This window comes from Fomitiporia mediterranea, assembly GCF_000271605.1.
Source record: "Fomitiporia mediterranea MF3/22 unplaced genomic scaffold FOMMEscaffold_15, whole genome shotgun sequence".
NCBI lineage: Eukaryota > Fungi > Basidiomycota > Agaricomycetes > Hymenochaetales > Hymenochaetaceae > Fomitiporia > Fomitiporia mediterranea.
In genome coordinates, this window is record NW_006760400.1 from 92,364 (window position 1) to 99,124 (window position 6,761).

Genomic DNA, 6,761 nt, shown 5'->3' on the forward strand with positions numbered 1-6,761 from the left:
TCTCTGTTTAAGTATGCAGATTTAACATCTACTTAATGTATCTCAAAGTTCTTTAAACATCTCTACACTATTACAAGTCTTATTAAAGATATGTGTGTAGTAAGAGCAAATAGATCATTATTGTTATAATCTTTACTGTCTTGTTAGTATACTCCTTGTACTACCAATCTAGCTTTTTGTTTCTTGATAGAATTGTCTGCTAGATGTTTTGTTTTATATACAAATTGTGTTCTAATAACATTTGTGTTATTAGGAGGATTTACAATTTCTCATGTATTACAATGTATTAATTGTTGTATTTCTTTGTTCATAGCTTTATTCCAAAGCTGGCAATCATTTCTTTCAATTGCTTCTTTATATGTTAATAGATCCACTATTATTTCTGTATGTAGATTGTTAAATTCATTAAGGTAAATCATAATATTTGTTTTGTCAATGTATGATAGACCTTTCAAGCATTTATTAGGTATATTTGATTCACCTAAATGTTCTGTATACTTTCTCTTTTGAGTAGAGTGTCTTAACTACATGATTCTGTCATATTCTTGATTGGATTCATTAGATTGCTCTTTATTTATAAGCTCTCAATTGTTTCACATTTCCCTTTAGTGTTTTGCTTTCTCAAGAAGTGTCCCCTTGTCTTCTGAGGATGTACCAGGGTCTTGTTGTAGATCTGAAGTTGTTACAGAGTAATGGCTTTGTTCAGCTTGTCCTAGAGAAACATACTAAAGTTGTTTAATTATTTGAGAGTGTTTCCCCTTACTTTCAGGAGTGTCTAATCTTTTTACATGGTTGCAATACTCATCATCATTATCTAGCTCTTTGGTTTTGGGTAAATAAGAATTCCCCTCAATACCAAATTTGTTTCCTTGTATTTCTTCCAAGTCCCCTTTAATTTTTGAAGGTTTGGCTTTAAGGAATTGGATGTTTTGTTCAATAGTTATCTTTCTATAATGCTATATAACATAACCTTTAGAATTATTGTCAAAACCAATCCATTGTCTGTAATAACCTTTATCTGTTATTTTAAATGGGTTTTTATTTTGTATAATAATGTATTGACTGAATTCATGTATGTTATCAATACTAGTATTGTGTTTGTATTGTTTATAATAAGGAGTTACATATTCTATTACATTTTAAGGTGTTCTATTATGAATATATACTTGTAACATAGCTGCTTCTGCTCATAGACATAACAGAATGTTTTGTGAAGTAATGGATGTATGAATTTGTCTAAATATTGTTTTATACATCTGTTCTGCTACTCTATTCTGTTGTGGAGTATGCTTAACTGTTAGTCTGGATTTTGTTCCTTGACTAATCAAGTAATCTTGGAAATATCTTCCACAGAATACTGTATTGTTATTGCTTTGCAATTGTTTTATTTTTATACCATATTGTGTAAATATGTTTGTACTCTATTGAACATTCTGTGTATATGTGTTGTCTTTCATCCAAAGTTTTAATAAAGATACCCAACATGTTGCATCATCAACTAACATTAAAAGATATCTTATATTCCTATATCCTTTATAAGATACTGGACCAACAATGTTCATATGTATTATATTACTGTAGTTTGCACTTATGTCTAAAGATCAAATTTTCAGAATTGCTGTTCTTTCAATGTTTGCATTTATACAATCAACACATTGTTTTTCATTGAAATCTATTATCTTTTAAGATAATATTAATGTGTTGTGCTGTAATAAATGTTTGATATAATCATAACTAATATGACCAAGACATTTATACAGTTTATAAACACTTATTCTGCTCATAGAATTAATATAATGAGTGTTTCTTAATACATATAGGTTGTTTTCAAGTTTAATCATTCCTATTTTGTGTTGTTTATGATGGATAATACATTCTTTTTGTTTAAACATGAATGTGAAACTGCTGTTGCATAATAATGCTTGACTTATAAGTGAAAAGTTCAAGTCTGAATGATAATAAACATTTTTCAACATTATTTTACTAATTACAGGAATGTGTGTATGTTCTGAATTTCCCCTTTTAATCTCAATAGTCATATCTCCCACCTTTGTAAGAGTCACTACTGATTTGTTTGTGAGTGTAACTATTAACAGGGATATGTTTTGTATGTTTGAGAGACAAAAGTAATATGGTGTAGTATGTATTATAGTACTAGAATCAATTATATTGATTGTATTAGGGATAAATTTATTTATCAATGCATTATTCTTGTCTGAAATATTATTATAATGTACCCAATTAGTAAATAGGTTGTTTGGCTCTTTGGCTGTAATAGCATTAGCCTGCTGAGAGGCTGGTATCTCTATCATTTTGACATCTAATACCTGATCTACATAAGCACTAATCTGTACTGTAGATCCTACTAGTATAGACTTTGCCTCTGTTACTTCTACTGCATTTACTGTAGGATTAACCTTTTTGGCTCAAGTATCTAGTGTTGATTGTGTTAGAGGCTTGCAACAATCACAGGTGAAGTGTCCTAATTTGCCACAATTGAAACACTTTGATGCTGAGTTTGGTGTGCTCAGATTCTTAAATTTCTTCTTTGATCTGTTCTTTTTATTCTTTGTCCAGAATGTATTAGCCTTTCTGTATATTATAAGCTTGTAGTTATTGTATTGGCTCAGATTTTTAATATGATAATCACTGAATGCCTAACATAATACTGTAATAAGTCTTTGTGGTTTTATTGGTTAGTACTTGTCTTTAGGCTTTCTGTCATAGAACATGTTCTAGGCTTGTTTCATAGCTGTAATAGTACCTGTATACTCTATCAGTATTGTATTATAGATAGCTGCTCTGTATGTAGTGTCTGTAGGCTTTAAATCATCTGCTACAAGTTGTGCATATATTTGCTCAAGCTTGTCAAGCATTCTACCAAAGTTTTTAACATGATCTAAGCATTTAAACAATAAGGACTCAATGTATGCTTTATACATGACTGTATACAGATTAAAGCATTCCTCTAGACCTATAGTAAGAGTCTTTATTAATGTGCCTGTATGTAAGAAGTTTGCCATAATTTGATCTGCTATTTTATTGATTATTAACACATATATTGTGTGTACTATCTTAATATCTTCAGGCTTTGCTTCATCCATGAACAAGTATGTATAGCCTGTAGCAGTAATAGCAGAATTGATACAGTACTTCCATATCTTGTATCCTAATGTGTTCTTAAGCTGTGTAATGTTGTGTCTAAAATATTTAGGGACATTAGCAGGTTTGTAACAGATTGTATTTGTCCTGCTCATCTGTTCTACAGGTGTTGATGGGTTCAGAATGTTTCTGTTCAAAGTATATATGTTATACATGCTTAGGGAATCCATTATATATGTATAGTATTAATGTAAAGTGTAGTCTTGTAGTAGCAGTATAATGTGTTAAGCAGAGAGTGTAAGGCTTATAACCTGTTAGAATACTTAAGTTCTTAGGTTATCACATGAGTAATGAGGGCATAGACCCTGATAATGTTTTGTATTTAGTTAATAAGTAGTATACTATTATAGTATTCATCTGTTTGAATGTCTTAGTTGTTCCATACATTACTATGTGTCATAGAATATGTTTTTTTACTCAGACATGTCTAGAATTGTGTATCTAAACATGTCTTACTGTTCTACTATCTGTTCCATTTGTATTAGTTGTATCATTAATTGTAATACAAGTTAACAGTTGTAAAAACAGTGTTAGATCAATTACAAAGGTACTAAGTGTTAGTAGAATTGTTATCCTACTAAGTATCAACTCTAGAAAGGGAGAACATAATGAATCTAATACTAGAGAGCTTTCTTAAAGGTTTTAATAGTCTAATAACTTAGAAATAGTGTTAAATAAAAGGTCTGAAAGGATTAACATTATAATAGTTAATTACATAGTGTTCTAAAGTGAGTCTAGAGCTGAATAAGTGAAAATAAGTAGAAAGTTCTACTAGGTAGAATATAAAACAATAAGAGAATAGAGAAAGGTTTGAAAACAATATTGACAGAGTCCTACTAACTATGATAACAGTAGAAAGGTGTACAAGTTTGAATAAGATAATAAGAAAGGAGTTAAAAGAGTAGTTTATAAGTACAGGTAGGTTGTAAGGAAATACAAGTATAAGGAATGTTGAAAGACTTAAAGTAGTTTAAGAAAGTTACTATAGTACACTATAAGCTTGTATAGTAGTTGTAAGGGATTACTATATATAGTGGACCATACATAGAACCTCTTCACTAAAAGGGTGTAATGTTAAGCTTGGCTTAACACCTGGTCCACACTATATATACTGATAAATGTTTGTGTCCTAACATTACTCTCCTCTCTAGAGTCATGTGTTCTCACATAACTAGTATATAGAGTTTGACCCTAAGGGTTACTATTTCTAGCTTAACCTTGACAGTCTTTAGAGGTAGGAAGAGATATCCTAATATAGAGTCCTAGCCCTAGTATTCTAAGCAACTAAGAAATTCACTCCCCCCCTTTAGGAAGCTTATTCTTAGCCTAATACTTTTGCTCACAAACAACCCTACATTAGGATCAAACCCCTGACTACTCTAAGCTTAACATTATGTGAGAGAGTACCATATATAGTGGACCATACATAGAACCTCTTCACCAAAAGGGTGCAATGTTAAGCTTGGCTTGACACCTGGTCCACACTATATATACTAATAAATGTTTGTGTTCTAACAGTAGTAGAATAATATAATAGTGTCTAGTTATTGTATAACAGTCAGAAATGAGTCTTTTTCCTAATGTTAGTAACAGTTAAGATTAGAGGAAGGAGACTAGAACATAACAAGTAGAGAGGGAGGAGAGAGGCAAGCTAGTATAAACTAGAAACAAGACTAGAGTATATACAAGCATTTTTCAGAGTATATATATGTAAGAGGAAGAGTAGAACTATACTATAAAAGGAATAGTAAAAGTCAAGCTAAGGAAAAGGGTTGAAAGGATTTACAAAGGGTGTGAGCAACTGTAAGAGTTTAGAAAAAGTAGGAGGATAAAGAGGAAGAAGAGGAGAACTAATAAGAAAAGAGAAACATAGAGTTTAGGTCATCTTTAAACTTAGTTAAGATTCCTAAAGGTTTTAAGGTCTAGAGAGTAGTATAAGAGAGGTATAAGGATAGAAGATATTAGGAATTGTAACAATTACAGAAATGTATAATAACAACAGAAGAAAGAATAAACACTTATACTATATATAAAAGTATAATATAATAATACTATAAAGTTTAAAGAAGCAAAACATTATATTAATATAACTAGTATATGAATAAATCAATCTAGTATAATGTACATAATTAATTTTAATAAATTATTTATAGTACAAAACTATAATGAATAAAAAACAATAATAATAATAATTATATACTATTTTAAATAAACAATAAGAGTAATAAACTCTATACAACTATAAAATTTAACAGACAATAGTTATGAATATATTGTAACAATAGTATGTATACTAATAACAGAATATACATAATACTAAAGTATTAAGTTAATGTAACTAATACAAACTATTTAAATGAAATAAACATCATGTAAACACACAAACCTTTAAAGTCATAACATAAATGACAAATAATATAAAAATACAAACTGAAATGAAATAACTAATGTATTAAAAGTATTAATACTATTATACATAAACTAAACAATGTAATATAATTAAAATACATATATATTAACATAATAATATGTAACAGACAAATAAATATTATAATTCTTGTACTAGAAGTATGAAATAATAAACTATGAAGTACATATTAAATCTATAAAGCTTATAAGCACAAAATGCTATAATGAAACAATTAGTAACATTAAATAAAATGATAATTGTAGATAATACATTATTATATAAATGATTAAAGTATTAATCAAACAAAAACACATTTAATACATTAGTAAACAATGTTAAAATTGTGGCAGAAAGATATTTATTCATAATATAATATCTACAGTTAACTCAGCTTATAACAGTGGGTAACACAGCTCACAATAGTATATTCTTGTTACAACAGCCTTACTTAAAGCCTGTGCCTACAATATAAGGAATAATACAACAAGTAAAAACAGACACACATTCATACAGCTTTAATACTTTTGTTATTAATCAGATAACAGTAAATACATAACAGTAAGTAGAACTACACTACAACAATTAATGTTAGCAATAGTGCTAAGAGAGTACTGACACAATTTCAAAAATGAATAACAAATATTTATGATAAACAAAATAAACAGATGCAAATGTGATTTAAAAGTGAATAACATTCATAGAACACATTGAAATATAGAACATAACTATATATTCATATTTAAATGATTGAAAACATTGAAGTGATAATATTTAATGTTATAATACTCTCCTTAAATACACAAGAATTGAGCAAAATTAAAACATATAGTACAAATAGAAAGTACATAATATTACAGTTGAACAAATAGTCTAATAAAGAGTTATAAACTACTAGACATATATACAACTAACAAACAGTTAAATAAAACAAAGAAAATGGACAAGACAAAGTAATTAAATATACAATCCAATTACTCAAAGGAACCCTTCTCAAATTAAGAGGGAGTAATTATATACATTCAATCACACTATAATCAAACAATTAAACAATGTGGAAATGTTGATTACATTACTATTCAATGTTGTATATTATACAAGACATATTTACTAAGTCATTACAAAGAATCTAATGTTATAGCTGTTTGTAAAAATATTGGCTGCAGTGTAGTTTATGTGATTTTGTACAAAG